Here is a 12,143-nt window from a genome sequence, read left to right as displayed (position 1 = left end):
AAAAGTAAAAGTAAAAGTGGAAATTGGAAATACTCAAGTAAAGTACAAATACCTCAACATTGTACTTAAGTACAGTACTTAGTTACTTTCCACCACTGCATAAATCAACGCAGACACTGAGCCGATATGTCTTGAACCCTATAGCGTCCCTATTCTGGGGGGAACATTCACCAAAAAATCTACATATCTCAGATATTTAGAAGGGAAAAAAATAGATACAACAGAGAAGACGAAACATTGATACATTGATATAAGTACAAAAAATAGAGTACTTTTTCCACCACTGAATACGTAGACACCGCATTGGCCACTGGGGCCGGACGTGAACCTTAGCACCATATTATCTGTGTCAGCTTGCCATAACTCCATTGCAAGAAATATGCCTTGTTTCGTTCTCTTTTAAAACCATTACTGTTACTGCATAACTTTTGAATTCACATTACTGCACCACTCGCCATCAGACAAAAAAAAAGAAAGTCTTCGGTAGATGTTAGATCTGATAGCGCTGTAGCTAAATTTAAGGAACTGATACCATCAGCCTTTAATTCGATGAATAAAGCAGAGGATCTGTACACTTATTATAGTCCCTCTCAAATCGATCACCTTACTGATAGCGTCACAGGATTGCCGCGGGTGACTCTCGACTCAGTTGCCCCTTTAAAAGAAGAAGATAATAAAACAAGAGAGACTATAGCTCCATGGTATAACTCCCAAACTCGAAAAAACTAAAGCGAAAGTCACTTGAACTTGAGAGGATAATGGCATTCGACCAAACAGGAAGAATCTAAAAGCCTGACAAAACAGCTTTATAAAATATAAATGCCTTGTTAGAATGGAAATCAGCAACTCCATATAGAATATCACTTTGTTTTGTTTGTTTTTTGTTTTTTTTTCGTTACTCTATTATCGTTATCTACTATTAGAGGATCAACTCAAATACTTTATTCAATCTGAGGTCCCTTCCTGTCTTTCTTTCAGAATTAAAACACCTTTCCCCCAGATTGACAAGACTAGAAGTTCCATCTAGCGTGACCTAGCATCCACTTTGGATCGCACATTCAGCTCACAGGCGTCCGTGTCAGCTGTGTGTGTGTGTGTGTGTGTGTGTGTGTGTGTGTGTGTGTGTGTGTGTGTGTGTGTGTGTGTGTGTGTGTGTGTGTGTGTGTGTGTCTGTGTGTGCGCGCGTGGTGGCTGTCCTCTTCACATTGGTTGCGACTCGCGAGTTGCGACTACCTCACTTGTTTTCCTTCTGTCCCTCCGTGTCTCTCTCTCTCTCTGTCGTGTCTCTCTGTCTCTCTCTCTGTCTCTCTCTCTGTCTCTCTCTCTCTCTCTCTCTCTCTCTCTCTCTCTCTCTCTCTCTCTCTCTCTCTCTCTCTCTCTCCGTCTCGCCAGGGCTTGGTTGTTTCTCGCACATGATTGGCTTAGCCTGCATTGCCAGGTCTGCTTATTACCACGCCAGCGCTTGTTACTCGTCCGTTTCACGGATGTGGCAACGCCAGCGCTTGTTTCTCGCACATGATTGGCTGGCCAAATCGTGATCATTTTGACGTTGCAGTACATCCCGGAAGTAAAGTGCGAGTTGAAATATTGCAAACACTTTGTGATTATTAGAAGTGGAGTCACATGTGAAGGTGGAAAAGAAAGTAGATGATGTTGTCAGAAAAGCCATGAGCGATTTTTGTAGCAAGTTGGGAGAGAATTAGACCACTGCTTTGGCCGTGAGCTGTACCTAAAGTCATGGTGGGTACAGAGGGTACGGACTCGGATTGTGTGGCAGGATAAGCTCTATGCACAGCAGCCCTATTCGAAATAAATGGGGCATCTTCCTTACTTCCTTCATAGGTGTTACCAATGATACTATAATGAAGGCTCTGTTCCATTCTGGTCAAACAGAGTCACGGTGCATGCTAAGACCATATTCACACGGCGGCCATATTGCCATTAAGTCAATGAAATGCCACCCCAGTTGCCACCCCAGTTGCCACAGCAACGCAATGTTAAATTCCAAAATGGCCACCGTGTGAATATGGACTATTGTGCATGTTGGCTCACTGGACACCCCAGTGGGTCTCAAAGTGTGGTCCAGCGACCCTGATGGTTCCTTGAAACAAAGGCTATATATTTGATCTCGACCTGAATGTTGTAAACTACCCCTTTTCTGAAATTAAAATGCATATTATCAAATATAAAGGAAGGCCCTCTGCAATGCCAAAGCCTCCTATTATTATTCATCCTTAATAGAGGAAAAATAAAAAAAAAACTAGGTTCCTATTTGACACTTGAGCTAAGCTAACGAAATGCCATGACTCCACTTATCCGTGTATTCCTATAGCTCTCAGTAGTAATAATTGTGAGCTTTATTTAATGCAAAAATTCAAACATTAGAGGCAAAATCGATAACCTTCCACCCTCCTCAACGCTTACTAGTCTGTCCTCAGACGTTGAAGCCTCAGACATAGCCGGAGGGTCTGATGTATATTTGGAGTGATTTTCCTCTCCAATCAACCTCTCCGCATTTACTTGTAAACCAACAACCCAGTCTCTTAGACCTCAATCCAACCGTGAACGCTTTCAAGGTTTTCAAAGGTGTTACGGTCATCCGCACTAGTTTTGTACATATTAAGTTACTTGTTTTATAATTGGTATGTTTTTTCTAACTGTTTATTTCATATTATTTTGGGTTAGATATTTAGTAAGTTATATTGTATTATTTATTATTACTGTATTGCGTCGTGTTGCTTTCTGTATTCCTTCAGTAAGGTGGAGAGTTGGAGTGTTGGATCTGTGAATGGGAGTGAGTTGGGAGTATAGGCTTAATTGCCTGATTGAGTATTCATTCATGTTCTGCACGGGGGGAGATTGACAGTCGACTTGATCAGCCCCGCGGATTGGTCGTAACCATGGCAACGGTGGATTGGCTGCCCGCAGCTCGCCACAATGAAGCTCAGTCTGTACCTGACTGCCATCGGGGAACAACAGCAGTGGTGGAAAGTAAGTAAGTAAAGTACGGCCCCTCCTTCTTCCATCCACCAAACCTTAATCCAGTGACTTTCGATTTGAACTATGCTTAATAGAACTGAGACCCATTCTACACATGTCTTCTGAAAAAAAACTATTGCTGCTATATCAGTGGGGCTCAAACTTTTTTATGCAAGGACCCTCAAAATTAGGCTTATATGTATTTGGCCTCCGACCCCATCTCAAAATATTTTGTTCCAGAAGCAAAGATTTGAGTGAAAAATGATCCCTTTAAAAAAAAAAAAAATATATATATATATATATATATATATATATATATATATATATATATATATATATATATATATATATATATATGTATATATATATATATATATATATATATATATATATAGATATTCAAATATTTGCACAAATGTTCAAGATTTTTCAAAAATAGCCGATCTACAAGCTCATAGCGAGCTAGTATATCTGCTATTTTTGAATATCTAAAGTATAAAATATGGATAAAGTGGTTACACAGATGCGTTCCCGGTTTGAATGGGTTAGAAAGTTTAGTTAGTTATGTTCTGTTCATTAGCCAATTTAAGTTGATCTTTGTCTAATTCATTTCCCATAATTAAGGTTTCGAGGCCAATAGGCTCGAAGCCTTATTACATCTGTAAGAGTTCATTATTCTTCCGCCGGTTTTGCCAGTTCTGGCCTAACCTTGTGGTCACTTTTTATGAAATTCGGCAATATGGTAGAGGGCTATGCCAAACGCCGAAAACCCGAAACTCACAAACATTGGCCAAAGGGTGGCGCTGTAGCACTCAATTGAAATATGCCAACTTTGAACAGGTACAACTCATGCCCTGTTTGACCCACAGCCATGAAACTTCGATGCACACATGCGTCTCCTCATGCCTAACAACTTTCACACTCTGACCTTTGACCTCTGACCTTTAGATCTCCCACCATTTCGAATTCTATGAAAAGCAGTAAAAAAGACTCTTCCTTCGTACAGATTGAGCAATCTGTACGAAACTGTATACACATGAACTTTGGAACAATGCCGACAGACGTGAGCAAGCGGATTTTCCATAAGTGAAAACGTTAAGCTTTTATAAGCCAATGAAAATTGCAGTTTTATGACAATTATTCATCTGCCCCTAAAACATACATGCAGACTCGCATTTGTTTGACACTTTGCAATATTGTAGAAGGTCATTCCAAGTATCACTGAAACCAATCTTACTCCAATTGGTCAAAGGGGGGCGCTATAGCAATTTTTTGAAAATGCAAACTTTAAACAGGCAAAAGTCATGCCTCGTTTGGCCGACAGCCGTTAAACCTGCTTACACATGTGCCTTGACTCATGAGGAACACATGTATCACTTTGACCAGTAAGCTCTGCCCTTAGATTGTCTGCAATTTTGAGCAGTTTGAAAAACATTTAAATCCAGGATTTCTGAGCAATTTGCGTGAAAGTGTGTCATGTGTGTGAACTCCCTTTTCACTAGTTCAGGTGTGTAGGTTCAATAGCTTGATAGCTTAATCATCTGCCTTGAAACCACAGGGTTGATGGTTCGAATCCCACCTCAGGTGGACTTCATTATAATTGCATTGCACACAACATGACTGTATCAATGAGGACCATATCTATCACTTTGACCAGTAAGCTCCGCCCTTAGATTGTCTGCAATTTTGAGCAGTTTGAAAAACATTTAAATCCAGCATTTCTGAGCAATTTGCTTGAAAGTGTGTCATGTGTGTGAACTCCCTTTTCATCAGTTCGGGTCTGTTGGCCCAATGGCTTAATCATCTGCCTTGATACCACAGGGTCGCCGGTTCAAATCTCACCTCATGCAGACCTCAACTCAATTGCATTGCACACAACATGACTGTATCAATGAATAAACATGCAATTGTTAAATGACACGCTTATTGAGAGTAGTTGTTTTCAATGTATGATGTACTTCATTCCCTCTTTTGTTTTGTTTTGTTTTGTTGGATTCTCCCTTCTCACTGACCAAGGCTGTGGATTGAATAGCTTGATCAATACAGTGTTAGTCTCATGTGCCAAAGGTCCACGGTTCAAACCCCACTCGTCACAGTTTACATTTAAATTGCATTATACAAAACATGACCCTGTTAATTCAGACATGTGCAATTTTTAAACAATACCATGAATTGCTTTTGAGAGTAGTTGTTTTTTATGTATGACATACTTTCTTGTGAAAATAGCTGATCTACAATCTCACACCTTTTTAGATAGCAACGCGTTGTGAGCTTGTAGATCGACTATTTTCACTAGTTTCCATTCCGAAATGTATTGAGCAGTTTGAAAAACATTTAAACCAAGGATTTCTGAGAAATTTGCGTGAAACTGTGTCAAATAAATGTTTGAGGCCCTTTTTCACAGGTTCAGGTGTGTTGGTTCAATAGCTTGATCGCTTAATCATCTGCCTTGAAACCACAGGGTCGCCGGTTCGAATCCCACCTCATGTAGACTTATAATTGCATTGCACACAACATGACTGTATCAATAAATGCATGTGCAATTGTTAAAAATAACGAGAAATGTATACTTGAAAGTAGTTATTTTCAATGCATGACGTACTTCATTCGCCCTTTTGTTTTGTTTTGTTAGATTCTCCTTTCTCACTGTCTGATCCTGTGGATTCAATAGCTCCACCAGTAGAGTGTGAGCCTCATGTGCCGAAGGTCCCTGGTTCAAATCCCACTAATAACAGTTTACATTTAAATTGCATTGTACAAAACATGACCCTGTTAATTCAGACATGTGCAACTTTTAAACAATAACATGAAATGCTTTTTTGAGATTAGTTGTTTTTTTATGTACAACATACTTTCTTGTGAAAATAGCCAATCTACAATCTCACAACTTTTCAGATAGCAACACATTGTCAGCTTGTAGATCAACTATTTTCACTACTTTCCATTCCAAGAACACAAAACAAAATTTTATTGCTAAATATTTGTCAACCAGTAATCTAGAGTAGTTAGCAAAACAGAGGCTTGGTTCATAACGGACTGAAAAACCTATAGATATCAACAGACACCATCAGGGAGGCTATATTTCTAGTTCAATAAGAAGAGAGGCAGCCTGTGAATCCATAGGTCGCTGGTTTGATCCCTGTCCCCAACAATGCATTGAGGTGATCATTATTTGGAATTCTTACTTTGTTACAAACATACTCCTGGTAGCCTGTCTGTCTGTCTGTCTGTCTGTCTGTCTGTCTGTCTGTCTGCCTCTCTCTCACTCTGTCACTGTCTGTCTGCCAATCTGCCACTCTGTCACTGTCTGCCAGTCTGCCACTCTGTCACTGTCTGTCTGTCTGCCAGTCTGCCACTCTGTCACTGTCTGCCAGTCTGCCACTCTGTCACTGTCTGTCTGTCTGCCAGTCTGCCAGTCTGCCAGTCTGCCACTCTGTCACTGTCTGTCTGTCTGCCTGCCGGTCTGCCACTCTGTCACTGTCTGTCTGTCTGCCAGTCTGCCACTCTGTCACTGTCTGTCTGTCTGCCAGTCTGCCAGTCTGTCACTATGTCACAGGCTGTCTGTCTGCCAGTCTGCCACTCTGTCACTGTCTGTCTGTCTGCCAGTCTGCCAGTCTGCCACTCTGTCACTCTGTCACTGTCTGTCTGTCTGCCAGTCTGCCACTCTGTCACAGTCTGTCTGTCTGCCAGTCTGCCACTCTGTCACTGTCTGTCTGTCTGCCAGTCTGCCAGTCTGCCACAGTCTGTCTGTCTGCCAGTCTGCCACTCTGTCACAGTCTGCCAGTCTGCCAGTCTGCCACTCTGTCACTGTCTGCCAGTCTGCCACTCTGTCACAGTCTGTCTGTCTGTCTGTCTGTCTGTCTGCCACTCTGTCACAGTCTGCCACTCTGTCACAGTCTGCCAGTCTGCCACTCTGTCACAGTCTGCCAGTCTGCCAGTCTGCCACTCTGTCACTGTCTGTCTGTCTGCCAGTCTGCCACAGTCTGTCTGTCTGCCAGTCTGCCAGTCTGCCACTCTGTCACAGTATGCCAGTCTGCCAGTCTGCCACTCTGTCACTGTCTGTCTGTCTGCCAGTCTGCCAGTCTGCCACTCTGTCACAGTCTGTCTGTCTGCCAGACTGCCACTCTGTCACAGTCTGCCAGTCTGCCACTCTGTCACAGTCTGCCAGTCTGCCAGTCTGCCACTCTGTCACAGTCTGCCAGTCTGCCAGTCTGCCACTCTGTCACTGTCTGTATGTCTGTCTGTCTGCCAGTCTGCCAGTCTGCCACAGTCTGTCACAGTCTGCCAGTCTGCCACTCTGTCACAGTCTTCCAGTCTGCCAGTCTGCCACTCTGTCACAGTCTGCCAGTCTGCCACTCTGTCACAGTCTGCCAGTCTGCCAGTCTGCCACTCTGCCAGTTTTCTCGAAACCGCTCATTGCTGCTTGCAGCTATATTATCAGGGGTGCACATAACTTTTTCGGTCTGGTACGCAGAAGAGCACCTGGACATGTGACTTGGTGCGCATGGCGCCCTTCCCGTTTTGTCAACGGGGGGGGGGGGGGGGGGTCAGCCCGGACAGTTTTGTCAACGGGGGGGGGGGGGGGGGGGGGGGGGGGGGGTTCAGCACGGTGCCCACCGGACAGTTTTGTCAACGGGGGGGGGGGGGGAGAAAAAAAGGACGCTCTGCTTCTAAATTCCGCCGATTTTCGCCGTTTTTTTTTTCTCACGCTGTTAGATAAAGCCTCCAAGGTTGGTGCCCTGTGCTGCTGCTGCGCTGATTTTATCCGCCAGATTGGGACGTTCACGGCATATTTTGCACCATTACGGTGCGTTCATCATCGGTGACGAGTGCCTCTAACAGCCGCTGCTGCACGCAGCCAGCGAGGCAATGCGAGGCGATGCGAGGCAACGCGAGTCATATCTCTCCCCCTGTACCTAATGGCTGTACATGGGGCCGACGGGTGCTTTAGAGTGATTGTGTGAGTGTGGCTTCAGGAAGTAAATTCCTAGCCTCGATCTCCAGGCTTTTATTTTTTAGTTTTGCTAAAAAATAAAAGCTTGGAAATTCCTGTCCCAGCTGTTGGTGCGCAAAAGCGCCTCGCGTCGCCTGATGTGGTGCGCATTTTTTATTTTGGGTGCGCATGCGCACCTGCGCACCAGTTATGTGCACCCCTGTATATTATATAATTGTTTATGTTAATAAATATACATTTTGTGCAAAAGCTGCTCTCCTCCATTAATTACAATGTGATCCTTTGCCCTAAACAAAGGGGCTCGTAACAAAAGGTTGAAGGAATAGTTCGCCAAAAAAAAAAAATATCCTATCGATTAGTCACTCCATGGAGAATTAAATTCATTTCATTCATTCATTCATTGCTTTAGTTTTTGTCGCATTCCTAAGCCAAAAAAAGTGGTTCCGGATAGGACCCTTAAAAGTCACGACTAGCGAGTGTAGATGTAGACCAGGTTGCAACCTGGTAAAAAGTAATTTTGGGGGTGAACTATCCCTTTAAGAACACCTACCTCTCCTCCTCTCCCTTCTTGATGCTAGCTTACTATGCAGATGTATGTATCTCGGTTACTTTTACTTGTTCTCATGTTTCTTAGATTCGTTCTCTCTCATGTTGTTTAAACAGAAGCTAGTAGGTTCATTATTTCCCTGGTATCAGACTTTCCTCTATTATTTACCTTGCTGCTCATTGACTACAGCTCATGCTCAGGGTTGCCAGATCTGCTTATTATAATTTCCCCGCAAGATTTTATTTGAAAGTAGCAGATCTACAAGCTCACAACGCGTAGCATCGCGACACGTTGTAGATCTGCTATTAGATCTGCTATTTACAAAAAGCTGATGTATGTTAAAGTGCTCATGTGGCCCATACTCGCTTCTTTTGGGCTGGTTTTCCTAGACCTGGTTGCTTGTTTCTCTCACAGAATCTGGCAACGTTGCTCATGCTTACTCTGCCTATCCACTTGGAAGTCCCTCGGGATAAGAGCGTTCTGCTAAATGCCTACATTGTAAATTGCATCGTATAGGCTGTGATGAGAGATGTCATCATCTATTTGCACAAAGCCGTTGCGATATATCAGTAGTACTGGCAGGTATTGTCAGTGGTTGAAAGTAACTAATTACATTTACTCAAGTACTGTACTTGGAGTATTTCCAATTTTCAGTCCTTTTACTTCTACTCCACTACATCTTAAAGGCAAATATTGTACTTTTTACTCCACTACAATTATTTAAAAACTTTAGTTACTAGTTACTTTGCAGATATAAATTGTTATCATCATAAAACATACATTAACCACTTTAGCCCTATTGTATACCTAGGCTATTTTAAGCTCACAATGTGTTGCGATGCGACGCGTTGTGAGCATGTAGATCGGCTATTTTCATTTTTCATTATTAAGATTTTAGTACTTTTACTTTTGGTACTTTAAGTACATTTTGATACCAATACTCCTTTTACCCAAGTACATTTTGAATTCCAGACTTATACTTGTAACAGAGTACTTCTACATTGCAGTATTGATACTTTTACTTAAGAAAATCATTTGAGTGCTTTTTCGGGCCGCTACGCGGCCCGAACGTCTAGCGTGACGCGTCGTTCACTTTGCAGTGCCACCTTACAGGCACCTCACAGTGTGAGAGAGAGTTTTGTGCTCTCCTAAACTTATCACTATGGAAGCCGTCGAACTGGTGCGATCTGACGGCATCCTAGAATTTATAGGTAGGATGTGATGTCATGCTGTCGTGAGATTACGTCACACTGGCGTTGTGTCCATATTCGGGACGACCGTCTCATCGTGATGTCAGATTACGTCACACTGGCGTGATGTCAGATTACGTCACACTGGCCACATACAACGTACGTACATACTGACAACCGACATGGCGCAGGATTCAAATTGTATATAGATGCACACAGAAAAATAACGGTGCCAACTGGAAACTTCAGATTGATGCCGTAATAGAAGAACCATTTATTTTGTTCCAGAGAGAACATTTCAGGCCAAGGTTTTATTTTAAATGATCTACAAGCTCGTAGTGCATCGCTTCGTGCCAGCTACGAGCTTGTAGATAATCTGTTTTTGAAAAATCGTGACAATTTGTGCAAATCTTTGAATATATTATTTTAAAGCGAACATTTTTAACTCAAATCTTTGTTTCTGGGGGTCCCTGGAACAAAAGTACTTTGAGATGGGGACCAAATACATATAATTCTGGGGGTCCTTGACATGAAAAAGGTTGAGAACCACTGACATCAAAACATACATTTTTCAGAAAACTGTTTTTGGATTTAGAAGATATTTGTAGAATCGGCCCCAAGTGTTAATGGGTTAAAGAACACTCAACCACATCGGCCAGTGTCTCCCATGCGTCTGCACTTGGTCCGCTCCTTTTTTCCCTCTACACCAAATCTCCTTGTTGAAAGCAATCTGCAATATAATTAATAATTAAAGATGCAGTGCAGTGACATTTTTGGTCATTTTATTTTGAAGATTCAGTCTGAAACGTCGTCTCAACCTGGTCTCAACCAATCAGAAGGTCCCATCCCTTCAGGCTATGGGACGTTGGAATCTCAATCACTTCAGCAGAGTGCAACAGGACTAGTGTTTGTTTACAAGTGAGAGAGAGACGGCCAGTTAAGCAAGTTTGCTACTACGTGGCTTATTTCTAACCTATAATGTTTTCAGATACATATTTTAGTGTGCAGATTAAGTTTAAAATGAGTAATGCACCGTCTGGATGTCATCTTGAATGAGATTCAAAACGGAGTAGCTCTGTAATTAAAATCAGCTGTGTTTGAAGAACGTGTAGCTATGGGAATCAAACAGGTGCATGTAATCAATATTCATTTATATTCATGGAAGTTGTGTTATATGTCATCACGCAGCACGTTTTCGTTTACAGGAAGTAATTAAGATTGCCTTTTTAGGGACTTTTGATATAAAATACACTTTTTTTTTTTTTTTTTTAATTATTTTGGCATCTATTGTTAGGTATGCCCATATGATGACCACGGATATGCTCTAAAAGTGTGAAAAACATATTTTTTCATTTCACTACACCTTTAAGACATGCCCAGCATCGGGATGCTATAGGTTTAAGTTGGGCCTCGAAGAACCATCCAAAGAATTGAACCATTTGTGGTTCCTCAAAGAACAAGCAAAGAAATGTTCTCTACAACCAAAATGAGGAACGTGAAGAACCATTCACTAAATAAAATGATCCTTTAGTGGGTGGTGGCTCTTCATGGCACCATAACAGTTCTTTATAAGGCTATAGCCTCTTTAAAGAACCATTTAAGAACCCTCATTTTTCTGCGTGCAAATATCGTTTAGAGACACCACTGCACTTGGCAAGTGCACGAGTGCAAACAGGGAGTGACTCTGCCTTTATGTATGACAGTACTGTATGTCTGTCTGTCTGTCTGTCTGTCTGTCTGTGCGTGTGCGTGCATGTGTGCGTGTGTTGTGGAACACAGGCTTGGTCCATCGGTGGCGTTTATGATCCACATTGCCTGGGAGCCATTTGTCACTGATATGAGACCCAGAGCGATCATCTGTACCAAGGCTGATACCCCTCCCTGCTGAGCCATTCTGACTCACTCTCACTCTCTCTCTCTCTCTCTCTCTCTCTCTCCTGCCTCTCTCACTCTCTTCTCTTCTTTTCTGGGGTGTATCTCTCTCTCGCTCCAAGCAGTATTGTTTTAGCTTTATGCCGCTTTATCTCTGCAGCCAGATCCCAGTACTTACCCAGTACTTGCTTTTTTTTCTCGTAAATTAATGCCCTACTTGATCATACTACAGCGTCTCACAAAGGTATCAAAAGTAGCAGATCTACAAGAGCTTGTAGATCTGCTGCTTTTGCTATTATTTTATTTGAATCCTGAAAAGTAACAGTTTTGGACATATGAGGTTTCCACCCGACAGAGACGATATTTATAGTGATCCTGTTCAGTACTGTAAGTATAGTTTGGTACCAAATACTTTTGTACTTTTACTCCAGAAATCCCCCCCCCCCTTGTAAGACAGTAAGTTATACATTGTGGAATCTTTACTTAAACAAACAAACGTCTGAGTACTGGACGCACAGAAACCGTTGAGTCAACCCGTGATATCCTTGTGACTTCATCAATCCCAGCTTAAATGAACTGTCCGTCCGTGTGTTGACTCAAT

This window comes from Gymnoscopelus microlampas (genome assembly GCF_963454915.1).
Source record: "Gymnoscopelus microlampas genome assembly, chromosome: 18".
In the NCBI taxonomy this organism is placed as follows: Eukaryota; Metazoa; Chordata; class Actinopteri; order Myctophiformes; family Myctophidae; genus Gymnoscopelus; species Gymnoscopelus microlampas.
This window is presented reverse-complemented; position numbering follows the sequence as displayed.